The 27,923-nt window shown below is 39.5% G+C and overlaps 1 long non-coding RNA gene across 1 annotated transcript in view; it reads left to right on the plus strand.

Moving 5' to 3' along the window:
• LOC129214024 (uncharacterized) overlaps positions 1 to 27,649 on the plus strand; it is a 74,302-nt gene extending 46,653 nt beyond the window's left edge. Inside the window, exons 3-6 of the long non-coding RNA XR_008579604.1 lie at positions 16,051 to 16,174; positions 24,224 to 25,630; positions 27,008 to 27,208; positions 27,565 to 27,649. This is a non-coding gene — a long non-coding RNA (uncharacterized LOC129214024). The remainder of the gene's footprint in view (positions 1 to 16,050; positions 16,175 to 24,223; positions 25,631 to 27,007; positions 27,209 to 27,564) is intronic.
• The last annotated feature ends 274 nt before the right edge of the window (positions 27,650 to 27,923 follow it).

The raw sequence follows: 27,923 nt of genomic DNA on the forward strand, positions 1-27,923 counted from the left end.
CTTAAGCTTATTGACTTGTCAAGTACACAGATCTTTTTCAGACACAAAATCTTTATTTTAAATGAAAAAAAAAAAAAAAAAAGGAGGTCAGAAATGCTATCCAGTGAGATTGTCAGCACAGACCTGAGCAAAATGCCTATGCAATACGGGCTGCATCTTCAATTTAAAGAAGCAGAGCTTAAAAAAAAAAAACCCAACAAGCAAAACTAGAGCAGCTTCCTAACTAATTATATGTTTCTATATCACTGTGCTTGTTATGCAGGACTCCTCTCTTTCAGTCCTCTTTTATAGGTGGAGCTTGTTGTAAAATGGTCTAGGAAACTGATAAAAATATGTTTTCAGTTTGTTCTAGTCATAGTTATTCTGATTATGAAATTTAATTTACACTCATATTGTCTGAGACTTCATACCTTTGGAATTGCTGAAGTTTATAACTTTGACGTCAAGGAGACCAACCTGTCCCAAAGACCCTTAGAGGAAATAAGAGAAATAAACTCTCTCTTCCTCAGCCCTGCAGAGCTCCGTGCTGACAGTGGCTTGTGCACAGCAGCACATGCACAGCACTGCCCTCAGGTGTGTGTACAGAGCGGGCTGGAGGGCTGCCCTGCCCTGCCTACCTCCGATGAGTCAGGTGTCCTCTGCCATCTCCTTTGTGCTTGAAGAATATCATGCTACTGGGACATGTCCGAAGACGATGATGTTTCCAAGAGCTGTTCTACTTGGTCTGCGTATTCTCTCCTACTTCAAAGCAAACTGAATGTATTCAGGCACAGTATAATAAAGAAGTTGGGAGTTAGGACTAATAACTGAAACTCATAATGATAGATGCCAGGTGGTGAAAGAAAGCTGGTTCCCTGCTCTCATCTCTTGAATAAACTTCACTTAGACCTCTAGAGAATAAGGAGTACTTGGGAACGTGGGAAGAACATCCTCTTACAAAGCGTGGAAAGTGCAGAGTAGGTGTTCACAGGAGGTAAATCTCAGAATGATGCTTGGAAAGAGATTAAAGTGTCCAGAGGGAAATAGGGGCCAAAGAACTGAGCTCTGGCATGGGATTCAAGTTTGCGTGGATTTAAGGGCAAAAAGAGAAAACTAAAAGTTGGCCTCTGGTAAATTTTTATAAGATACCTAATAGAAAAGGGATTTCAAGATGGTCTATGCAAAAGCCAGCATTTAATTTTATGACCGGGTCCAGTTAGTAACACTTCTTTTCCTAAATGGTCTGCAAACAGCTTATGATTTCCTCAGATAATCATTTATCTGACTCTTGACTGATTTACTGGGTGCATGTTTCAGTGCAAAGCACCGTATCTGACAAATATTTGAAACATTAAGTATTTTGGGAGGAAACATGCTTGTGACTTACCATCTCTCTGACTGCATGAAACCAACTCTTTTTAGATCCCAAAGCAAATGCAGTGACATCAAAAGTGAATATCTGGAAATATTCTCCTGTGTTTCATTCAAAGAAGCTGTCTGCAGGGACTTTAATCCAGTACGTGTGTATTTCTGTATCTCTGCAGGGACTGGATCCCCAGCTGAGCAGACTTTCAGTATTTGCAGAATTTTCTTTTCCTTGTTTGCATAAATGCAACTTTGACTATATGAAATAGCGACTTGGTTTTAAGCCTAAACTTTCAGAATTATCATTTTGCAAAAATGACAGTTTGAGAGGTTGCAATATTTCCCCAAATATAGAAGAGCTATCTGAATATTTAAGAACGGTAAACACTGTCATTTACAAATAACAGCAAATTCACTCTATCACAGCTGTTCTTCAAAGTATTTAGATTTGTCTGAAGAAATAACAAAATAATATGCAAAAAAAGAAAAAAAAAGAATGAAAATGTTTCATATCATTTATACTTCTGGTGAAACAAAACATATTGTTTTCTGTAGAAAATTCTTGCTGAATTCTAGGTGTTTGATTATTATTAACCTCAGAAATAATAGGAATAGCAGTGGAGGGTGGGTTTGAATAAATAAACTTTATACCTAAAATAAAGCAAGGCTTGTTTTTAATCAAATTTTGAAAGAAATTATTTTTCATGGAGGTTGGAATATATGGAATGTGTGTGGGATCAATATAGTAGCATACAGAGAATAAAAATACTGCTGTAAGAGAAGTTTTTTAAACATGCATTTTTAAACTTGTTGATTGACTGCAATCATAGAGTGAATAGAGTGAAAATTTAACCTCTCAGTTTTGTAGTTAAATTCCACACTGACCAGAGTGATAAATAGAGGATTGTCTGTGAAGCATGAATCTAAGGAGAAAGAAATTATGGTTCTCTGCTTCTCCTCAAAGATAGAAATACACAAAACTGAAAAAGAAATAAAGCAGTTCTTTGAACTTCAAAAATACTGCTTAAATAGATTTCTGCTGAAGGCAAAACGTTTACAGACTATAGCATGAAAAGAAACATCTGCTTGTGGATGGCAGCTGAGAACTGAACATGTACCACAGTAGGACAACATCTGGAAGTGACACAGTGTGGGGCGTCGCTGTGGAAAAAAGAGATTTTATAGTATCTGTCCAAGGAATGTATCATTTGAAAACTGTATTCAGTAGTGTGACGGCTGGGAAACCAGTGTTGCTTTTGTTGTCCCTTCTTCACTGGGACATGTTTATGTAAATAAGCAAACCCTGAAATCTTTTGATGTTTTCCAGTAGCTTCTCCACTGCAAATTCTCAGTGGATGAGGATGAGTAAAGTTCATATAATTTATGAAGCCTTCTGTCTTAAAAACAAAAAACTGAAAGACTTAACGTGTTTGTTTCTTTAGAAAGATTCTGCCTTTTTTTATTGAGAAGTATACTTGGATGAGACTCATCAAATGGGTTGAAATTAAATACTTGGCAGCTGAAATGGTGGCACTTGCCCCAGCAACATGAGCCATGCTGCAGCAAATGAACACTCTCTGCTCAAGCCTAACAAATAGCTGTTATTAAACTGCTGTTGGAAGTACTGTTCCTCTTTCCAAAGTCACGTTGCATAGGTTTAGTTCAAGTTTGTGTCCCTTTGAAAGCTTAAGGTCTCTCAGCATCACCCATGGGACAAATTCTTAATCTGAATTTTCATTTCACTTTGACTCCAGCAGTGCACAAGGAGTGAGAATTTATCAAATATCTTAGTCACCTAGTGCAGCGAGAGGTATTGGGAGCAGAGGATGGTTTAGGAATGGAAGCAGAGAGCTGCCCTGTCTGGCCATCTCACCCCAGTCTGTGTTCATTACTCTCGCAAGCAATTCAAACTTTGACCTCAAACAGAGAATTTAGCTATCAGCATTTTCTGACTGTTCCTTAATCCTAGCTTCACAGACACTCTGCTGCCACCAGCCCAATTGTTGTTTGTCAAGACAAAGTGTTTTAAACCACAGTGTGGTTTGGGGGTCAGTTGGGGTTTTTTTCCCCTCTTGAATTGAAGTATGAAATAAATTTTACTGGAATAAGAATAGTCACTTACAAAAATATGCTTGCCAGGAGGAAAATTGCTCTCTATTCCACATGGATACCCCTCTGGTGCTGACTAGTATGTGCTGAAATCCTCACAATCAAGAGAACTGGTAACTAAGTCAAAATCAAACTTTATAATGATGGCATAAGAGATGTGTCAGAAGGGAGCCCTCCATTATATCCTGCTCTTGACACTTCAGAGTTGTTTTCTGCAGTGGCACAAATCACTCCTCTTGAAGCATCCTGTTTTATGACTAACTGTGGTTGCTTGAGATGTACTTGTTGAGGGGTCCTCGCTTGGCAGCCGTGGCAGGTAGTCTACTTGAGAGCAGCCCAAGACAAACTATTGCGCGCTACAGCAGAGCGGTTGTTGCTCTCCCTTATTTAGCCAGAACGCGAGTGTTTGGTGGTTTTGGAAATAGAAAGAAAACTGCATATCTGCAAAGGACTTTTAGCCAGAATGTTTGAAGCTTTGTTCCTGAGCAGTTCGTGCATCTTATATTTGAAGGTTACTAAACGAACAGCTGTATTTTTCAAAATAGGGAGGAGAGAGCACTTATACACTTTCAGGCCTCTTTCACCAATTTGGATTGGTTTGAGGTAATTTATACTAGTATATCCAAATGATCTCTGTTGACTGATACAGCCAGTTCAGCGATCTTTCATCCATATAAGCCCCATAGTTTAATATCCTTAATTAGACACACAAGAGGGGTTATATTCCAGCTGCCTGGGTTGAATTTTATCTGGTTTCCTGGAGCTGTCAGAGCCCTGAATAGGTCTAGTGTGACCTCAAAGTTTTTGTGGTAGACTAAGTCTGCAGAAAGTTGAGTTCAGATCAAAGGTGAGGGATGAGGTTCATCAATCTTCCCCTTCAGATTCTTTAGAGCTGCAGACATTCTACATAACTGTTGTTAGATTTAGATGCCTATGAACTGGATAAAAGAAACCTAGATCAGATTTGGCATGTTCATGGCTTGGAGCATGGCCACAGGTGAGGAACACTAGGAAAGATTCTGGATTGTTTTTTGATGGTATACCTAAAATATCAAATGCCACTATTGGCTCCTTCCCAGGTTATAATATTGCCCTGAAGACTGTGATTACAAATTGCCAAACCAATGATACCTCCTACAGTACATTTAGAACAAGAGCAGAAAATTGCCTGCCTGCGTTCCTTCCTAGGAAGAACTATAGCAGCTGGTTGGCTGGGATACTTCCAATGTGCTGTGATTGGTATTTCTGGCATCCTCTGCCTTCAGAGATTGCCTGATCTATGTGTAGAAAAATGGGTCTTTTTCATGTGTAGTCAAAACTTTAATGCTATCTGAAAATGGCATGCTTTGCGGCAACAGGGAATTTCTTTATTGCTAAGTGCTAAAGACAAACTTAATTGGTGCTAAGAGAAGTTACTGGGGATGGCCAGTGAAGAAGGTTGGATAGGACTAATTTTGAGACATACTTATAGGCAAAGAAAAGGTATCTGGAATCACCATGTCTTCTGTGCCTTCTGTTAAAGCCACATTTGGTTCACCATGTGGGCATAGAAAATTTGGCATAAGGTACTGGGCAGAAAGGAGAAGCTTGCCAGGAGTACAGCAGTGGAATATGTCAGCAGTCATTCAGCTTAATTTGTACAGCTCTATATGACACTAATTCCTTGACGTCTACTCAAGTGAGAATAATACTGCATTGTTCTGTCTTATTGTAATTCTCCCCTTAATAATACCAAATTAATTTCTATTCAAGACTGCTGAGTAAAAGCCAAAGCAAGGCATACCATGGCATGTGTCACTAAAAAACCCTTCAGAGGCTGGATTCCTCTCTCAGATGAGCTAATATATTATCTCTTACTACAAATGTTGTGTCTTGATATTTGATTTCTATATATCCATAGAAACAATTACAGCAGTTTAATGCCCTGACCTCTTCTCTTTCATTGATTCACAGTGATTCAGCATTTGAATGAATCTTTATCACAAATTCCCCTTATCTTTTATGAAGAAAGGTAGAAGCTCAGTCAACTATTTGTGTTGTTGCATTGTAACTCCAATTGCACAAGTCAGCTGCATTCAACAGTATTTGAAGCTTACAAACTGGAGAGCTTCTTGAAGGAATATTTTACAAGAAACAAAGGAATCAACATTTCGTTGACTCTCTGCAGTGAAGTTCTTTGCAGGAATTGGGGAGCTTCTGTTAACTTCATGATCCTGGTCTGATTTTAAAGAACCTGCATTTTCAAAGTTGAAGGGCTTGAGATATTAATGGCTGTCTTAATGTGTTGAGGTTAGATCTGAGGTCTAAATGTTACTTGAACAGCCTTTTCCAGAAGTATGTAACTTCAGCAATTGACTTCACCCTTGGTTTGAGATAACTTAAGAGTAGTACACTTAGTCTTTCTTTGTTTTGCAGCTCTGCCCTTACTAATGTGTTTTATTCTTTTTCTTTTCTCCACATGTATTTTGCTTTGGAAACCAATAATTTTTGTTTAGATCCCTTTGCATCTCTCTCACCATCTTTCCTGCATTCAGCCAGCTCTGTACTGGTTGTTACTACAGCACAACTCCCAGCCCCTCTCCTAGTAAATCTGAAATTCATAAAGTAACATGAGTAACTCATTTAAAATATTTCCTCTTCCAGATGGCCATTGGACTCATTACTATGGCATCTATGAGTAAAAAATTGATAATTTAAGCAGCAGAATTTTCAAAAGCCAGAAGCTTAAATCTTGGTGAGTTCAATATATTCCTGGCTGGTTTTCATGTTCAAAGTGGCACTTTTTAGTTGTATATTGGAGTGATTTTTTTCCCCAAGTCTCTAGCCAGTAAGCATTAAACAGATAACAGAAATATAATGGGCTATCATTAAAGTGGTGCTTTCATTATTTTAACTATTACAGTTTTCTCTATATTTTTTTATAAGTGCTTACAAATTTTTCACCTGCTATACTATCAATTAAATAATGTGTATGTTCACACAATATGTAATTAGAAGCATGGTCTGGAGACTATTGATTTGTTATTTAGCTTGATTTTTTTGACACAAGAATGCTAATAAGTCAAAAGATTTTTTGAAGCCTGCTAGCATATTCATGCATGATCATTAAACACATAAATAGTAGAAAACGCATTTGAGACAAGTCTCTAGATTTTAGGTGCTGTTGAGCACCTCCATATTCATGGGCACAAGACGGAATTATTGATAATCATTGCCTCTGAAAATCAAGTCTTTAAGCTAGTGTGGATCTAGAGATGCTTAACCTTTTCCTACATAAGTGTTGAAGCTGTGCAGAGATTTTACCTTTGTCGTCACTGGATGCAGTATTTCCTGTAAAGGCAAGGTATTATTTAGTACCTCTTCTTGGCCCAAGTTATCTTTTTTCCAGCAGCTTCATAAATGTAGGTGATGGCGTCTCTTTCTCCTGAAGTGGCATCATATACTTCTGTTGTTAATATGCCACTGTTAGCACTCTACTTTTGAAAAAAATTCCATGGTCTCTCCCCAAAATCAATCCCCCTGAGAAACGTTTCAGTCTTTAACATCTCTGACTTCAGTTTTATTTGAATGTTTTGTAACTAGAAGCAGCATCTATAGTCCCAAATACTGAATTATTACTAGTCTTTGCAGAAAGCAGGATTTTAAAATATCAGAAGGCTTAAAAGATACTAGATTATTTTCTTCTAGATCACGAGCCTTTAGCATACATTGGTATGGTCTTGGTTTCAGGCTTTTCTGCCCTGCTGCTGGCTGAGCAGCTTTTTTTGGTTTGTTGGTTTGAGTTGGTTTGGGGTTTTTTAAGAGAAAGGAAAGAGAGGATCTGAATTGCACTTTTTCATGTAAATCAAACAAGTGTAGTGTAAAGAAGATACTGTACTCTTGAAGACCTGCAAACACAGACAGCTGTTCATTGTAACCTGAAGATCAGAGCTTTGTATTGCCATATAACAACAGTTTTCTCCTCAACCATTTGATTGCCTAGATGTCATAAAAACTTCAGGCGATAAAGAGTCTATTGCATGTTTAAGAAAGTGGCTCTGGTGGCTCCTTTCCAAAGATATGCCTTTTTTTTTTTCTTTTTTTTTTACTTGGTAGTCTAGCTTCAACTTGTAGTCAACTATAATCCTACTTCTGCAAAACTAAAAAAGCTGTTTACTGTAAAGATACGTTCCCTAAGTAGTTGTTGTTGATTATAGTGAAGTTGGGTCTTGATTTTTGATGTCTAGTTTGCTGCTGAAGGAATATTACTGAGCATTGGCTCATAAATGTGGAGGCACGTACCGGTGTGTTTTTGCAGGGTTAGGCTCACTCACCTTCTGTGGGGGTGTAGTTATGAGTGTTGGGTTCGTGGCATCTGCCATTTGTTAGAATCTTAAGTAGTTTCACAGAAACCTCTCTTTACATTGTTTGAACATGTAAGTAGGTAAAAGAAAGTCAGTGGTGAGAATTCAATCATCTAACAAAAAAATTTAAGGGAAACCTTTAGGTCTGAAACCAGGGTGTATAGAATTATTTTGTGTGCTTTTAACTATAAAATCTTGTGTGATATGATCTGTGGATAAGGTTTAGTTCTGAATGAACCCTTTTTCAAATACACCATATATTTCATCATTCAGGAGGAGTTGTCCCTGCTGGAGCAGAGATTGCATCCAGCTGTACGGAAATTAGTCCCTGACTTCTACGTTCCTGCTATACTTCTGGCCTGATAATTTATTTTCTGTCTTCTTTCTGTCTTATCTGTGCTAATACAAAGAAACAAGAAAATCTCCGCAGATACCTAACTTATGGCACTGAAATGCCCATAGCTTCAAGATTAAAACCAGACAACTTGGGGTGACGGAGAGGGAAAAGCTGTGGTTACTGCTATGGAGAGGAAGAGTTATGGGAATAAGAACATACATCCGTAGTGATGATCTTAATATAACTATCCATCTGCAAAAGAAGATACTCTGAGGGAAAAAACAGGTCAAATGTCACAATGGAATCATAGGGGTTTTGAACATTGTTTCAGCAGCAAGTAGGTACTTTTGAAACGACTCTTACTCCTGAAGGCTCTACAATCATCACAGCAATTGGAAGACGGTGGGTGTCAGTCTCTTTTCCCAAGGAACAAGTGATAGGACAAGAGGAAACAGCCTCAAGTTGTGCCAGGGGAGGTTTAGATTGGGTATTTGGAAAAATTTCTTCACCAAAAGGGTTGTCAAGCATTGGAACAGGCCGTCCAGGGAAGTGGTAGAGTCACCATCCCTGGAGGGATTTAGAAGACATGTAGATATGGTGCTTAGGGACATGGTTTAGTGGTGGAGTTGGCAGTGCTAGGTTAACGGTTGAGTTTATCCTAAAGCTCTTTTGCAACCTAAAATATTCTATGATTCTATGAAGGCAAATGAGCATCTTAACAGAAGTCATTAACAAAGCTAAAACCTCTGTTTTGGCTGAGACTAATATAAAATGCAGGCAGGGCAGGCACAAAGTTCTGGACTGTGGCGGGTTGCTCTGCAAGTGAGATTCTGAAGTGGATATATGTGATCTGGATCTACTGTGGGCCAAGATATAATGCTGCAAGATGATGTTTTTAAAGTGGTGCTCTTTAACTGACTCTCTTTTAAATGCTGCAGAAGTGGAGTGCCACACTGAAGCTGCTGTTAGAAATCCAGGGACTCCCACGCAAGCTTGCAATGCTGATGGTATTTCAACAAGCAGATTTTAGGACTGTAAAGTCTGTACGTGCAATATTCTGTTTGTCATAATACGATGTGCCAGACTTCTCCCCAGTATATCTGCATAAATGGTAATCACTTATGATTGTGACGTTCATTGGGTCTGTGAAGTTAAAGTCTGTGAGAAGTTACAGGCTCATAAAAAAAAAAAAAAAGCAATTGCAACTGAAAGATTTGTATAACTGTGGTTTAGCTCTTATTTCTTTTACTTCCCTTCTGGCTAGGAAGGTAGATGATTTTTTTTTATATCTATATATATTATTTATTTAACTTAAAAAATGGACAGAGAGGGGGAAGAAATGCACAAAATTTAGCTTTTCCTTGTGAAAATAGAAAAATGTGGACTGTGTTCTGTCATTGATAATAAAATGTTCCACATGACTTGGCACTAATGTTCATAAATGTTTCATTTCAAGTACTCTAGGAAAAGCAAGGGAAGGGAAAAAAGTTTCTTCATTAATTTTCTGGGGCAGGAGTAGAAGAAGGAAGGGACAGTGATTGTACTCACTCTCATCCAAAAAAAAAAAGCAGTCTGAGCAGAATTTTGTCATTACAAGGTAAATTTTTTAAAAAGTACTATCCAGGTTATTTTATAATAATTTGGGGTTTTTTTTGGGGGGGTTGTGGGTTGTTTTTTTTTTTTAATTTAAAGAGAATTTAAATTTAAAGAGAAATAGGTATTCTCTTTAATGCACATATCACACTTGGATTCCTGAAAAGAAAACCTGTAGGAAAGCCAACGTCGAGGCTGTTACTGTGGCTGTTACTGCTACCTTGCCAAAAAAAAATCCCTTTGCTGGCTTATTCCAGGCACTTAAATATCTCTTTTTGGCTACTACCTTACCAATATAATGATATTACTTGAGGATACTTGAAAGTATCCCAAATTAAAAATGTCTTTTGGTTTCTTATAAATTTTATGCTACTTATTCTGTCAGCTGATCCAGTGTTTATGACTCCCCAGGCTCGCAGAAAAAAATCTGTGATTTTTATTACTTTCCACTCCCAATTTTAAGACACTTTTCTCTTGTGTGTTCACAATCACAGCTTTTTGTCTTCTGATATAATTTTATGTTCTGTATTCTTTTTTAATTCTAATTTAAAAATAGCAAGGACGGAATTATTATATCATGCAGTAATATCTTAAACAGATTTATTTTATGCTTTTTGTAATGAAGAATTTTGAATCATAGAGTTTCCAAGAACTTGGCTTTTCAGATGCACTGAAAATGAGGAAAAGATTGTTTCAATTATGCATAGATCAGAAAATGCTACCTTGATAAAATCAAAATATTTTGCAGAACTGTATTAACTGCAATGAACTGTCTCCAAAATACTAACAGCTTTTGATGACTTTTTGCCTTGGCTTTGTGCTCTTTTTGGAATAGTGACCCCAAATGCCTGGCTGTTTTTCTGTTGTTGTTGGCTTTGTGGTTTTTTGGTGCTGTTTTTTTTTCCCCCCTCGCTCTCCAAAAGGAGGCTTTCAGGGAAAACATCTTTTTGCTAGAATACGTCCTTCTCTCTGTGTAGAAAACAACTTCTCAGTGTGAACTGGTGCAATACTCTGTTCTTAACATATAAACAGGTGTCAGTAGCAGCTCAGCACTATTTCCAATTAATTACTGCAACTAACATCTTTAAGCTAACAAAAGCTGGTAAGGAAGAAGATGGTTTGGACTTTGAACTTCAGATTGAAATAACTATTTCTTGTGATACAGTTTGTCAGATCTCAAATGCCATAAACTTGTCTTCTGACAAGTTCTTCTTATTTAATTGTATTATTTTGGCCTAAATATCAGTCACTGAAATCTAACATCTGTTAACAAGGGAGTGGCAGATATCCAAGCTCAGAGAACAAACAAGGAGGAAAGATATAATCCTAACTACGTTCTTATTTGGTTAACAGTCAGAAAATGAAATTGTGAATAAATACTGGGAAAAGAGGAAGAAAAACTCCATCTTGAACAAAAGGAAGAAAATAATCTCAGAGCTGCTGCTTCAGGAGAGATTGGTCGTCTTTCTTTCTCCAGCTCCTTGCATGTATCTTTTGAGATTCTCCTCCAAGAAATAGAGCTGAGATGGGAATTCCTGCTAATTACATTTCTTTGTCAGTCTCTACAGCTATTCTATTATTCTTCAGGTTGCATTTAGTTTCTTCACTCTTCTCTTCTTCTAATATAACTGAAGTTTTTGTAATTAAGGACTAAGCTACCTTTGTGTGATGTCTGCATGTCATTCCGCAGGGCAGGATTCAATACTCTCTCAGTCAAGGTCATACACTTTCACCCTCACAGTGAGCACAGGGAAGAAGTCATGATTAAACCATCTCTTCTCAGTAATTTTCTTGCTTCTTCCCTGGCTGTCCACTGAAAAACCTGAATATATCTTGTCATGGTATCCTTCCACCTAATCCTTGGGGCAGGTGTATCTAAGTTAGTAGCTCGTCTATACATCACCAAACAGACTCTTTAAAGCATGTGCTCACATATACAGAAACAAAAATTTGAAAGTTACCTTGCTTAAAAAGAGAATGAGAAAAAGGCAGAGGGTTAACTTCAGACCTTGGTACTAGAAGAGCTGAGTCTCAGAAAGACAGCCCTTCCCATGGAGTCCTATCCTTGGCACCATCCAGATGCTATGATGTCCTATGATGAACATAACCAAGAAATGCTTACCAGGGCAGCCTGGCTGGCTGCCTAACCCCGTACTCTGTCTCCAGCAGTGGCAGGAAGAGATGCTGTTCACAGAGAGCATGTGACATAAACCATAAGGCTGGTTTGCTGCCCTGGCACTTTCCCTCCCTCTTCTCATGGCGCTGTAACTGAGCTGCCCACATGATGGTCCCAGGATTTTTCCAGTGGCTGGATGACGCAAATATCAGAGAACATGACCTCAGCTATTATGGTGTAACAGGCTAGCCATAAGCCTGTCTTCTCAAAGGGACTTCAAGTCTGCCTGGAAGTTTGCACCTGGAAACTATTTTAAAGGAGTGGTGCTGGCAGGGTAATTTTCTCCTGGAAACAGTTAGATAGTTAGGTATGTAAGCGCTACCGAATGGACGTGCAATTATTTGACAGTTGTGTAAAACTTTATTTCTGATTACAGAATCACACGTGTCATTTTAAAATCATGGTAGGGTCCAATTGTTTTACTTTGCACTGATGGTAGTGGGTGAGAAAGTAAGAAGTCACTTAGTGAAGTGGTGGATATTTTTTTTTATTGAAAGAAGCATTAAGAAGCATAGTATCTATTAAAACTGCACATAACAGTCTGGATCTAGTGAAGACAAGGCAATTATGCCAGAAACTGCTTCTACATGCTTTGTGTAGGTGTGAAGTAAAGTGCGCACCTTCATTTAATGTCTTATTTCAGACCAAGAGTACACTTTTGAAGGAGATCTGATAGACCCCATTTCTCACCCTTAGGTTTGTGTTGCAGCCACGGGGTTCATTCCAAGTAAAACTGCACCCAAAGACGCACTCCAGGAGCCCACCCAATGGACTCGCACTCCAACCTCTAACTGCCATTCACGTCATGGCACCAGATTAGACCAGGGCTAAAGTAAAAGCTGTGTGGTGTGGTCGACACGCTGGAGGTAAGGGATGCCATCCAGAGGGACCTGGACAGGCTGGAGAGGTGGGCCCATGTGAACCGCATGAAGTTCAACAAGGCCAAGTGCAAGGTCCTGCACGTGGGTCGGCGCAATCCCAAGCACGACTATAGGCTGAGAATAGGTGGAGAATGGATTGAAAGCAGCCCTAAGGAGAAGGACTTGGGGGTATTGATTGATGAGAAGCTCAACATGAGCCGGCAGTGTGCGCTTGCAGCCCAGAAAGCCAACCGTGTCCTGGGCTGCATCAAAAGAGGTGTGACCAGCAGGTCGAGGGAGGGGATTCTGCCCCTCTGCTCCGCTCTTGTGAGACCCCACCTGCAGTGCTGCGTCCAGCTCTGGGGGCCCCAGTACAGGAGAGACATGGAGCTGTTGGAGTGAGTCCAGAGGAGGCCATGAAGCTGATCAGAGGGCTGGAGCACCTCTGCTATGAGGACAGGCTGAGAGAGTTGGGATTGTTCAGCCTGGAGAAAAGGCGGCTCTGGGGAGATCTAATTGTGGCTTACCAGTCCCTGAAGGGGCCTGCAGGAAAGCTGGTGAGGGACTGTTTATCAGGGAGTGTAGTGACAGGAGAAGGGGTAATGGGTTTAAGCTGAAGGAGGGTCGATTTAGATTAGATGTTAGGAAGAAATTCTTTACTGTTAGAGTGGTGAGGCCCTGGCACAGGTTGCCCAGAGAGGTTGTGGATGCCCCATCCCTGGATGTGTTTAAGACCAGGTTGGATCAGGCTTTGGGCAACATGGTCTAGTGGAGCAGCAGGGGGGTTGGAACTAGATGATCTTTTGAGGTCCCTTCCAACCCAAACCATTCTATGATTCTATGATTCTAAAAACTCTGCAAAGTGAGTATTGTGGATGCTGGCTTCTCAAGTGTTGACTGTGTTGCTCCACGTATCTGCTGCTAATGAGCTGCGCTACAATCCATAGCTGTTGCAGCTCCACTAAGAACTTCCACCTATGCTGAATCATCTGGTCTTCTGTATTTGAGCTCATCTTGAAGTAATACCACAAGGTGATAAATTATCATCACTCTGAAACTGAATAGGCTATTGGTAGAGCTATGTATGTAACTGTTACTCATGTGAATGTCTAATTTCTTAAATGCAAGCATGTTTTGCTGTTGCTTGTTCCCTGGAAACAATTGTAATTAAATAAAAAGTCCCGTTATATAATTTTTCCTTATTTCTCTCAATGCATTTGTTAAAAACTTTGCTAACTATTTCAATCTGTCCCTAAGTTCTCGGAAGGGCCATATGTTTTCTTCTGCCTATTTCTGTGTTTTCTTTTTTTATGTAATCTTTCCACATTATTTTCATTTGTTTTAGATTCATAGAATGTTTTAGGTTGCAAAAGAGCTTTAAGATCAAGTCCAACCATTAATCTAGCAGTGCCAACTCCAACCACTAAACCATGTCCCCAAGCACCACATCTACGCATCTTTTAAATACCTCCAGGGATGGTGACTCCACCACTTCCCTGGACAGCTTGTTCCAATGCTTGACATCCCTTTCAGTGAAGAAATTTTTCCTAATATCCAATCTAAACCTCCCCTGGCACAACTTGAGGCCATTTCCTCTTGTCCTATCACTTGTTACTTGGGAGAAGAGACCAACACCCATCTGGCTACAACCTCCTTTCAGGTAGTTGTAGAGAGCGATCAGGTCTCCCCTCAGCCTCCTCTTCTCCAGGCTAAACAACCCCAGTCCCCTCAGCCGTTCCTCACCAGACTTGGGCTCCAGACCCTTCACCACTTCGCTGCCCTTCTCTGGACATGCTCCAGCACCTCAATGTCCTTCTTGGAGAGAGGGGCCCAAAACTGAACCCAGCACTCGAGGTGCGGCCTCACCAGTGCCCAGTACAGGGGGACGGTCCCTGCCCTGGTCCTGCTGGCCACATGATGTCTGATACAAGCCAGGATGCTGTTGGCCTTCTTGGCCACCTGGGCACACTGTTGGCTCACGTTCAGCCGGTTGTTGACCAGTACTCCCAGGTCTTTTTCCACCAGGCAGCTTTCCAGCCACTCTTAGAATAGAATATTTTCAGTTAGGAGGGACCTACAGCAATCATCTAGTCCAACTGCCTGACCACTTTTGTGTCCTGCACATACAGGGATCTGATAAGAAGGAATTTATGTGACTTTGAGGTTGTTTTTTTTTTTCCTGGAAACAAAGGGAGGTTTGTTATCTGAGGAGTGGCTGTGAATTTGTAAGTGTTTAAGATTTCTGAGTAAAGTGTTTATCTACTCTCTCTTTCCCCCACCCCCCCTTTTTTTTTGTTAATAGGGGCACTGTTCCTTTTGAGTGAAGGAGCCACCCCAATTCTTCTTTCATTAGAGTCCAGCTCTCTCCTGACTCCCTGATTAGCACAGGATTTTTGCCTTCTGTGAGGGTCACAGCTTGTGGATTTTCCACACACTTGGCAACTTGGGGACATCCTGGACAACAATATATGAAACGTTTGTGTTGGTCTTAAGCTACCATGTGTTAAATCAAAGAAGGATTCCTCACCAGCCGGGTCAAGTGTGGGACAATAACTTTGCCTGGCAGTCACTTTTCACATGCAAATCAGAGGCTCTGTTGCACTAGGGCAATTGTAATCTTCATCCTGATGTTGCCTTGAAAATTCTAGCTCATCCTCTAGGTTCAAAAGTGGGGAATGTAAAAATAAAATAGGCTCAGAGTCCACTCCAAGAAACTTCTTCAAAGAGCACAGCTCTCCATATCTTGATAAACAGTGCTGCAATAAGCCCAGTGCAAACCTGTATCCGACTTTAACTGGTGCACAACAAGAGAGAGGTGGCGTGAGGAGGGACTGTCCCTTGCTCTTTATCATTGCCTGCTGAAGAGTTCACCCTTTGTAGCCACATTGGCAATTTCTGAAACGTGCTAGCATGTGCCCTTCTTGGGGTAAGTTAAGCTGTAGGGGAAGAAGGAAGGAGTAACACAACTGTTTTCTTCTCGTGGGGGAAACTCTATTCTCTTGACATATCAGACTGACTGCTTTGGTGACTGTGCATCCTCTGACAGAGAAGGAGTTTAAAATAGCAAGCAATTGGGGAGAATATAGTAAGAGTGGATTTATTTGAGGAAATTATGCCATTAGCATGCCTTTTAGCTCACTGCCTGTGCCAGGCTCAGGGAAGGGGTGAGGAAAAGTACTCTTTGCAAGCAGTTGAAATTGTTGCCCATGAGAATCAAAATGTCATTGGTTATTTGCCTGCTGAATTTTTACATGAGCAAAATGTGATCAAGTGATGTTCTTTCTCCAGACTGCTCCTTGTTTTCTATTCTACTTTAAGTCCACTCTGAGGAACACCACAACTGCAGACTGAGTGCTGGTCCAGTATTCCTGAAGGACCATATCTCAAAACCCCAGACTCAGATTTCAAGAAGGTAAGATGCTTTTGTATATGGATGGAAAGTGGTTTACAGCACTTTCCCCATCTTGAGAGCAAGCTGAGCTGCCATGTTGCTATAGGCAGAACTTTTCTTCTTACAATTTTCCTGGCTGTACATGCAACCTTCTTGACCATGGTAACATGAGGGAAGCTCTTGGTAAGCTGATTAGCTGCTGTGACTCTGCTGTCTCCTCCTCTTTCCTCTCACTGAAGTCCCGTCTGAAGTTTCTTTTCCAGAACAGGACTCTGCATTATATAAGGATAACCCATGTCCTTTGATCTTACCTGCTTTCCTTCACATTTTGCTGTACTGCTCATCATGCCATTTGTTTGTGCTCGGCTTTCTAAGACCATCTTGGCTGGATCTTTCTAAGATCCATCTTGTCTTGTATCAATTTTTTCTCCTCTGTCTCTCTCCATCTATCCCAGTTTACTGATTTCAAAAAAAACCCAACCAACACCAACAACTATGGCCAGTATTACAATGCTCCATTTCTACTGAATTTGATTCTAATTTCATTATTGGTCATCTTAAAACTATTTAGTATCCCACTGTTGGTTTTGTACGGTTCTAGTTTCTTAATCACTATTTTGGTACCATGCTGCATTTCTCTCTGAACACTGGCACTATTACTTTAATAATAATCTCTTATGTATATAATCTCACTAGATTGCATAATGCTTTACAAAGAGAAGTCAGCATTGTTACAAATGGGGAAAAGGAGACAGAGAGTGGTGACATGACATATATGTGGAAATGCAGTGATGGAAACAGGCAAGATCTGCTGATTCCCAACCATTTTCCATGCAGTTACAGGTTTGAACTATGAGTCCCATGAACAGAAACTCTGTAAAAATAAATGTAACTGATTAGTATGAATCTCAAAGTTGCCTGAATGTTCTGGTTTTCCTCCAGAAAACAAAGCAGTTTGCTTGTTTAAAGTTAAGTCGGTTAACAATTCAGTCCCCTCTTGAAAGATTTGATGGAAGAGAACATTGGCTTCAATTTGGTTACATGTGATAGAAAGGGCTGAGAAGAAATATGGAAGACAAGTAATTTTTACTCATTTTATCTTGGAATCCAGTGGGATTCTGATATTTTGTTTTCAAGATGCGTGATTGCTGTGCTGGATGACAGTGTAACAATGCTTCAGTTTGAACACAGACAGGAAAAACAAAAATCCATCAATATATCTAAAGAATGGCTACAATTTGCAGCTGTGCAGTCTTTCTGCTGGCCAATTTCAAATTAAAAGAAGTGAAAACTCTGCATGGCACAGTCCCTGTCCTGGTTCTGGCAGGGACAGAGTTAATTTCACAAGGAGCCAGGACAGGTGAGCCAAGCTGGCCAGGGGCTATTCCATACCATGTGCTGTCATGCTCACCATAAAAGGGGGCTGGTCGGGCAGCGGCAGGTTCGGCGCGGCTCCGGGATGGGCTGAGCGTCCAGTCGGTCCCTCATGGGATCGGTAAATTGTTCTCTGTTATCACCCATTGTGAATATCTGTTATCAGTACTGCTGTTGATTGTTTCCCTCTCCCTTGCTGTCCCAGTAAACTGCCCTTATCCCAACCCTCGAGGCTTTGCCGTTCTTTTTCCGTTCTCCTCCCCATCCTGCTGTGGGAGGGGTGAGCGAGCGGCCGCGTGGTGCTCAGCTGCCAGCTGGGGCTAAACCACGTCAGTCCCCTACATGCAAGTACAAAATTGAGTGAATCCATCTGTTTCTAGGAGATTTTCAGCTCTAAAACTCACAATACAGCAGGGTCCAGGCTATGCACCTACTGCTGAGTTTCAGCTGAGTGTAAGCAGGATCAAAGAAATCATCTGGAATAATGATAGAAATGTTGAATACTTTTGTAATTTTAGATATTTGTTCTTATTTCAACCATTTCCATTTTTTTTTTCATCTTTGTGCGGTTTTTTAATAGCTCAGGGAAAGAGTCTAATTTATTTCTTTACCTTGGGCAAGGACAAATACAAAGAAATGTAGTAAACTTCAATGCCTTTTATAATCTCTCCAGTGCCTCCAGGGCTAGCAGTCAGAAATGCAATGGTAAAAAATTAATTTAGAAGTATGTAGACATTTTCAGTAACAGTCTCCCTGACTGATGGCACAGGCGGCTGATCTGAACTCTATATGCCAGTGACAGAACATTTTAACCACAAAGCAGTATCCTAGTGGGGGTCTAGCTTCTATTAAAAAAAATAAATTAATTCCATTCTAATTGGGTTTCAACAAAAAATATATTCATACTGCACACAAATTGTGTCTATCAGAATATTTTTAAGAACTTGAGAATTTCTATGATGTTTAGAGATAGAAGCTACTCACCTCAACTAAAACGTAACTGCCTCTGGGATGAAACCACAAATCTCTTACTAGATGAGTTGTGTAGTAGCCTGAAGGCTCTTGCAGGAATGGTGGGCACCACAACCTCCTCCTCTTACTGTTTTACCAAAGGAAACATAGCAGCCCATTGCACCTACATCTTCTGAGTCTTCACAGTGTGGGTAAGTGGAATGAATTGGATCTTTCAAGTTGTAACATTGGATTAGTACTAATTTAGACATTTCATTTCTACTGTGTAGAAGCATATGCTGCTTTTAGATGTATTTTCTTTGTACCTTCAGAAGGGGAAAGAAATTCATTTAGGAAATGAGATCACGATCAACTGGCTATAAAAGAAAGCGAAGGCATCTGAAATAAATTTTCTGAGAAAGTAGATACTTCTTTAATGTATGTGTTTAATAGAATTAGTATTACGTGTTGAAGAAAAAAGATACACATTCAGTAAGAGTTTATTTCCCAAATATGCTAAACAGGCTGTCAATCTACCTCACTTAAATAACAAATATTTGTTTAAGAAAAACATGCTGAATGAAAATAGGTCATCTTTAATGGTGGAGAGGTGCAGAACAGAGTCTTGGTTTGGGTCACTACCTTCTCTGTCCTATTTGCCTGTTTCCAATCACCTGTTATTTATGTAAAGGGACCTTAGACACAGTGTTACTTATTTCATCCACTTTCAGTCTAATTTAATTTTGAAATATGAGTTGTGAAACTGATTCATTTATGCATTGATTCTACTTTTTGAATATTTTGGAATCTTGTTAACTGCAAACTTAAAAGTAAATGCTGTGACAAAAGCCATTCTGAAGGATGTGAGACAGGTCTTTCTGACTTTAACAGTTTTATTGAATCCTGGGCTATGCTATCCTAGTGCTGTTCCTTTAGAGAGAACCAACGCTTTTGAAAGACTAAAAGTGAAAGGTTAGGGACATTGTGGTTACTGAGAACCTGAAAATATGCTCCCCTAAAAGCTGCAAAATCAAGAAGCAGAGTAGATTAACTTATGAGATTGCTATACAAGTCATTACTTTAATCATATCTTATGTGCTTTGGATTCTGTGATATGTGATCATGTCCATTCTGGCATTTCTTTTTCTGTTCATGCTTGGTCATGTAACTTCATATTCCTTTTATACCAGCTTTCCTTCATCTTGCTTGCTGAGTCTAAATTGACACAGCCTCCATATTTAAGTCGTAATGTTTACTAAATACATTAATATCAAGACTGAAGTTATCTGAACCAGGAGAGCAGCTTCCAAGCAAATCTGAGCCAAGATGGATTCTCAGACTCCCTGCCCAAGGGCAACGTCGCAGCCAGGTGGGCAGCGATAGCTGGGCTGCACACAGGGAACTGCTTGCCCACCTGTGAGTAGGCAGAGTTGACACCAATCATCTTCAAAAACAATGTGCCACCACCAACTGGAGAGAGCTTCCAGCCAGTGTACTGGCTGACATGCAAAGCCCAGGCTGCTCCGGGGAGCAGGAGGCAGCTGGTGGGCAGGGCACGCTGCCTGCAGGCAGCAGCTGTCCAGTTCAGCACCATTTCAGCATGTGTGTCACCAGGGCAGTTGCACTAAGGCATCACCAAGACAGTACAAAAAAAAAAAAAAAAAAAAAAAAAAAAAAAAAAAAGATGATGGATTTTAAAATAGTTTCCTAAGAAAAAAACGGTGTGTTTAGTCCTAACAGTTCTGGAGATGCAAGAATAGTATTTAGTGCAGACCACAGATGCACATGCTGACTTGTTTGTTCAAGACTTGAATAGATTGTTTTAAGTAAATGAAATGGCCGCAGTGATAATCTACAGACAGGTTACAGTAATGGCAGTAAGGAACACAATGCCTTACACTCTGATCTATTTAGTCTTATTTTTGGGAAGAGGTAGGAAGAAGGGAGAAATGGACAAAGAAGATATTCTTTCTGGCCAGCATACCACATCCTAGAGTTTGTATTGCTAAGGAATGAGTTTTGAAGGGTTGGGAGCATGTTTTCCTGTGCAAAGCACTGTGACTTCTGCAGCTTTGAGTCTGCCACAGCAGAAGACATCTCATATCCTCTTAAATAAAAGCAGATGTACAAGTATCTCATGCAGTCACTGTCTGTAGGTAGATAAAACTGGCAATGACTATTTAAAAAAATTTGTCTTCTAATGCTCTGTTTATTCAACTAAAAATTTTTGAAAGAAAGTGCTAATAATGACAGGATTTGAGCTTTTGAACTAACGCTTTCCTCCTTTAATTACATTGCATCTTAAGAATTAACAAAACCATTTTCCATCAAGAAAGCAGAGAAAATCAACAACTTTGTTATTCAAAGCAATATGAGCTGGACGTGTTTCAAGTTAACTGGAAAAATTATGCCCTGATTGGAGACTGATGTCACTACCCAAGCCAGCACTCTGTCGCAGAGGAGGATGAAGAAGCTGACAGGTGACAACTGGCCTGTGAAAGCTTGTACAGCCATGAAAGAACTAATAAGAGGAAAAAACCATAATCTCTGTTGGAAATAACACTTAGTCTTGAACCAAACTAATGGTACTGGTAGCACTACTGAAGTGTAGATCCTAAATACTAAGTTTCTTTGCTTCGCCAGGTAAAGCAAACATGGTACTGCTGTACTCAAGCAATAAGTACCTGAAATTGCAGGTGTTAACATTTAAACTACTTCTGTCTATGTACTCAAACAAGTGTGGATTCAGTCCTGTGCTGTTAGCATTTCTACTGCATTAGGCCGATAACAGCTCAACAGCTTCTATATGGCTTGGGACTATAAAATTGTATTGCTTTAAATATTTACTAATTTGCTGAATTCAGATAGAAGTTGTGTTTAGTGAAGCAAGCTAAGGATTTGTGCCTGAATGACTATAGGTAATGACCTCCATTGCGTGCCATGGATCTGCAGAACTCTGTTCTACTCCTGTTGTTAATATCATGCTAGCAGAAGTCTGTTTGCCGTCAAAAAAATTACTGGATGCAGTGCTTCACACCCAACACTATAGAAACAGAGACTTTAGCACAGCAAGAGCATTAAGGAAATAGTTGGCTATAAAAACTCCTTTTGTTCTCAGAATTAGAATGTGATGCGCATATAACAGAAATGTCCGCTTTTGGTAAGACGTAGTCATAACAATTTAAACTAACTGTGAAATACACTGAAGAGAGTGCGTGTTGCTACTGGTGCCAAGACCTATCCAAAAAAGGTTTATCTCAGTCATCTTTGTGATGACATACAGGTGTTGAGCAGAGTTGTGCGTACTAACGGCCATCAAGTTTAACATTTTGAAGCTGCATCATATTGCAAATCTCTTTTCCTCTTGACTTAAAGGCAGTCATTAGCTAGTCTGCCTGAGGACAGAGAATTCGTAGTGTTTATTACATTTAACAGCTTTTTGTCCATCAAAACCAATAGCATTTGACATTTTATCAGGACCTTCTGCTCTGCAATGAAGTTGGTGAATTTTAATAGCAACCTGCAATACAGTGTTGTCTGGACCATGTTAGGATTTTTGGAACATTTCTAAATTTGGGAGTATCTAGAGGTCATGTCCTGCCCGTGGGCTGTCAGCACAGCCAGTCTGAACCCAAACTGTGTGGAAATGCAATGTCAGACTGACAGCTCTCTGTTTCCAGGAACGTGATGTCTTCAACAGACCCAGACCATGCTATAAATTGAGCAACAGGCATAGCTCAAAGATTAGAGCAAATTTTATTTCTAGCTGTGCCTTGGACGCAGAATGATTACTTTAGGGAACTTGAGATTGTCAGGGGAAAAGTGCTATGCATTCATGTATGTATGTAAAGAGAATCATCTCAGTTACAAATAGCCTGAACATTTGCACTGTTCTACATTACAGTTTAATCCTGCATTTTATTACCAACAGCTATGTCTGCCGATGCCTTGGCACACAAGATGTGTGTTTACCCAAAACGCAACATGGGGAAGGGTATAGCATTGCATCAAAAACACTTACAGGGAAAGAAGTGCTGAAAAAGATTGTGTCAAGTCTACAGAAATGCGAACAACTGACTTCTGGAACCTCAGAGATAAACAGGGCACAAATAAAACTGAAAAGGCTCTGCCACCAAGGATGTCATCTGCCCAGTGGGCAGTAAGAACATTCATTTTTAAATGACATGAAGCAGAGACCAGGAGCTGAAAATGTCATGGCTGACTACTGCTCTTGATGGTATCTCCACTGGGCATGCCAGAAGATGATGAGTGCACAATTCCTTCTGCATTCTATAACTCAATCTACTGCAGCTAACGGGAACAATTTTCAGAAGGTCCACTTGTATGTATGTGATGTATGCACAATACTGTTGATTCAAATATTAACATCCATTTGTTCTACATAACTAAATATTTATCTTTTTTTTTTTTTTTTTTTTAAATGGGAGAATTCAATACCCCAACTGTCATGGCACAGACTGGTATTTCTAGGTAAAATAAGCACTTGTGAGGGGATGTGATGTTTTTATCACAGCATTTTGCCCTGCTTCCAGACTAGAAAGAAGCTATCTCAATACAAGCCATTCTGGATCTGAGATCATTAAATGAAAGTATTTTCTTGAGAACTGCCATAATGGGTCAAACTGGATTTCCATCAAGTAAAAAAAAAATCCTTTTCTGCTTTGGAACTCAACAATGTCCTGTGCCAAGGAGATCAACAACTTATTTACATATTTTGAGTATCTTTACTAAATCAGTTGTCTGAAAATGGAGTTGAATTCCTGAACTTCAATGAATATTGAACAGTCATTTTCTCTCTGTATTGGCTGTTTTATAGATCCTTCGCATGTACCTTCTGCAGTCATCTCTTCTGAGAACCAGTGTTACATTGATTTATTTGGATGGGAAGTTGCTCCTCAGGTCTGGTCATCCTTTTTGCCTCTCTCTGGACTTTTTTGACATTCACAACTACATGTAGAATTCAAAATATAGCTGCATCACTGGTTTATACCGTTCCCTCCTACCCCGCACCCCCCTAAAAAAAAAAAAAAAAATTTCTTTCCCTAATGCTCTGTGCTGGTTTTGGTTAAACCATGACGTGCTGACTTCATTTTTTCAATGCTAAGAATTTATTTCGAAAATCACTCTGATAACTACTCTGGAAAGTGCTGATAGAGTCATCAAGGACTCAGGCTTCATCTTCTATGTCCATTTCTTCTCATTGTTAAAATTTTATTGATTAAGCTTTGTTGCAAGACTTCCTGATGCTTTGTGCATGGCTATTCTGAATAATTGTGTCAACAAACTTTGTCTTACGTATCCTGGAGAAGGACTAGATATCACTTGGCAGCTATGAGCATCCTTTGGACTTCTCTCCGTCCTTTCGGAAAAGCAACCATTCTTTCCTACCCATTAAGCAGCTGTTGGTACAAAACTAGTGTGCAGTCTTGCACTTAATTCTTGTCCCATGACAGCTCAGTTTCTTTAAGTGCCTTCATAAAGGTACTGTTGAAAAATAGGTTAAAAAAAAATTAAAGCTGGTATATCACGAGCTGATCTTTATCACTGCCTGTTAATGCCTTAACGTTTTCAGATTTCTGGGGCATGATGTCTCTGCAAAACCTGTGTTGGCTTTTAACTAAACATTTTATCTATTTGAGACTATCATAACTCAGTTATTTAGTACAGTACTGTGATGGGGGGTTTTTTGCTCCATAATCATATCGCCTTTATTTTGCTCTGCAGGACTCCCAAGGCAAGTCGCACATACAGCTTGCTGCAGTAGACTGGCTCTTCAGAACTGACAGTCTGACCAGCTGCTACGCACAGCTCAGGGCAAAATCCAGAGCTGCATCTTCTCTACTCTTTTGCTGCCTATTTGAGGCAACAAGCAGCTGTTTATGATACCTAAAAATGGTGCCTCTGCACTACGTACTAGTGTGTCCCACTGCGCACGAGAGCGGTGACATCTGTTCTTATGGTAAGTGGAAAGACAGAAGTCTGAACTCCCACCCTTAGGAAATCAGTCACTGTGACTTTTTTTAATTGAAAGGTTTGTTTTAAAAAATGCTCGGAAGCGGTTTGTCACAAGCTGAAATGGTTGGTCATGTTACATTGACCCTTTTTTTGTTTTGTTCCACTAACAAAAAAATTAGGGGCGATATCTGTTGTGTTGCCTAAGGATGCCTCTCATTGCATTTGTGTAATACATTCCGACTATATCCAAAATGGACAGTCTTTTTCACTGCAAGTATAAGGAAGACCAGCTTCTTAGCAGCTCACAGCCCGTTCAGACCGTTCTCTTTGCAGTGACTGGACTGTTACATGCTAGAGGTAGCACGCTTTTCCTCCAGTAGGAAAAAAAAAAATCAAGGTTACGGACATACTAGCAAAACTTCCTGTGTGTTCAGAGTATGTGTTGCATCTCCATATGCCCTTCTACTGGTGCAATACATATAAATTTCCAGGAAAAAAGAAGCTCTAATGATAAACTGCAACTGTCCTACACTTAATCTATTGTTTGGCACATTTCTGTAACTGGGATTGTTAAAGCAAACAGTATTAGTGCAGACCTAGCTATAGATCTTAACCACCAGCTAAAAACTGTTGGTGTTTCTGAATCTCTACCTAGACCACAGAATTTATTTAGAACAGAAAAGGGACTCATGAACAGTTCTGGTCAGCATGAAGTAGATAATCAGATCTTTTCCCTGGCTTGTATGCAGATATTTGAAGTGATTGTGGTTGATCCTTGGTTTCATAATGGTGTTAATCTGGACCAACTTAATTAAGGTAAAAGATGCCAATCTGCACCAGGGCTAAGCTAATGGCCAGGATTTGTTAATATGATTTTACTAGTCAGTGCAGATAAACTGTCAGCATTTAGTACTGCAGAGTGGATTCCTTGTAGAAAAGCATGTAAGATAATGTGTGGTTGGAGCTTTTTAAATTTCTCTGCTGGACTAAACTGGGGAGAAGCAGGACTACAATCTGCATGAAGTTTACAGACAACCTCTAAAGGTCATGTGCAAAAAATTAAAGAAGACAAAGCTCCTGATGTAACCATCCGGAAGCTCATCAAACACCACAGCTGTCAATGTGCACAAGATCTACTTCACAATGAGCTGAGAGCAAACGTGGGGACCAGTGCAGGTATGTTTAACTATATCCCTTGGCACCTATTCTTCGTTATGCATAATGTTCTTGTCATGCCATTGGTACGACACCAAAGCACACCTTCTCCATTTTACTGAATAAATCATTAGTCTTGGAAGTTTCATTAGTGGACAAAACTTGGTTTGTGTTAGGCCCCATGATGGCTCTGAAGGAGTTGTCTTTCCTTCCCAAAAGGAGACGCAGGCAGACCATGTAACTTCAGTTACCATCGGGAGCAAGGCTTTGTAACCAGGTTTGTAACGAGCCCTTATTGCAAGAATGCATATTTAAAATTATGAGAAAATTATATTGCAGTAGATGTTCAAGATAAATTTGTAATTCCTGCTTAACATCAAAACAGAAAACTAAAATTTTTCAATTTGTTTGTACCACAAAGCTTTTCCTAGAATTATGTGAAATACAGATTTTACATGTCTCTGGCAAAGAAGGGAAAAAAAAATATCAATATGTGATAGGGCAAATTGCAAAAGAAATTTTAGCTTAATGAATACATCTAGGCATTCATTTCTGTTGCCTAAACTCTTCAGCACTTTTGTTTCAGGTACACACAGTGTGAAAGAGTCAATGCGTTTCACTAAGGAAGTGTTGAAAGGCAACATTTTTCGTAACAGCGTGATATTTTGACATTGCCATCTCCTTTCTTTTTACCATGTCTGCCAGTGAATTTTGTCTCCACAGAATATAATTTTCAGTGAATTTGAATAGTTTATGAAAAATCTTGCCACAATATTTCCCTCCAGTTCCTTCCCAGAAGGTTTAGAATGGAAAGTTTTCATGTTGTACTAAAATGGAAGCACAGTTATAAATTTCCACTGGGTTTGCAGATTCTTAGATCTCTCAACTATTTCCCTCAATACATTTTTTTTTTTCTTCCATTTTCACAGTAGGCATACTTTTCAAACTTATTTTGTAGATCTGAAAAAAAATCTTCCTCCAATTTTCAATTACTACTGTAATGGATACTTGGATAAAATCGTACTAAAATAGTGTCCAACATCGATTTGAATAGGGTTTGGTCACTGGGCTGTGCCAGCAAAACTCTAAGCTCATTTCTTAAGCACTAATGTGAAAGAACGGCAAAAACCCAACCCTGAGGCCAAACATTTGCCCTGACTGATGGGATGGGGGCACAGGGACAAGGACGGGGGGAGGTGGGGCAGGCAGGGGAGAGTCAGGGTGGGCTTCTGCCTACAAAAAGACTGGAAAGGTGTTTATTTTGGTTGTAAGACAGACAAGCCTAGATCCTGAAAAATGTTTTTACTTGCTTAAACAATGAAATAATTAAAATAATTTTTAAAATTGTAATATAAGTTATATAGTCATAATTATTATTAATAAAATACTTGTTTAAAGGCTGCACAACATATTACTGAAGCAAATTATCCCATCTGGAATGTGTAAAGTCAAGCACATGGATCAGTTTTTGCAAGACATGGACTATAATTTACCACTTGGATTTCTAGAGCTGTGCTCCCACACGGAAAACACTGTTGAGAGGTCCTTCACACCACAAAGCCACTGGGGAGGATTCTCTGTATTTCAGTGAAAAGTCAAGTGAGTTATGGGTTTCAGTTTCTTAGAAAATGGGATTTAGAAGTTTCCAAAAATGATAACAGGCTGTTACACTACATAGGCAGTTGAAATACAAAACCATGACTGTAACAGAGATGACTAGGGTAAACATGTAAGGTTTTAATTTTCAGGTTATTAAAAAACAATGTTTATTTAAGATTGTTTCTGAATTACATATGTTAGAACTTCCCATTTTTCACAGGGAAGTGAGAATTCCATTTCTGTCATTAGGTAATTATATGTCAACGATCAAGGAGGTCTGCAGTATCGGTAAAATCTGCCCCAGGAAGGTTATGAATCTAGACTTTTTTAAAAGTGTTTGTTTCTTTTTGATCTAGGAGCTGAAACAGCTTTCTCCATCAGCAAGGGTTTTGTTTCTTCAGCTTCATGGAAAATCTAGAAAAGTCAATATTGCTAATCAGGCAAGTACGATTTTAGCTGCAAGTTCTTTTTTTGCCAGATGTATTATTCAAAACACATATATATTTTTATTTCTTTCATGACCCAACTTAATGTTTCAAACTTTGGCTAGATTTTTCAAGAAAGAATGAAACCCAAGCAAAAATTACAAGGTAGTTTCAACAGTCACATAAGACTTTTCTTTTATGCACAGAGAATGTGGAAGGAGCGTACGACAACTTCAGCTGTCACACTGAGAAAAAGCATACACTTAACTGTAGCTTGCATTTCTTCAGCA

The sequence above is a fragment of the Grus americana genome, chromosome 17, assembly GCF_028858705.1.
Source record: "Grus americana isolate bGruAme1 chromosome 17, bGruAme1.mat, whole genome shotgun sequence".
Lineage (NCBI taxonomy): Eukaryota > Metazoa > Chordata > Aves > Gruiformes > Gruidae > Grus > Grus americana.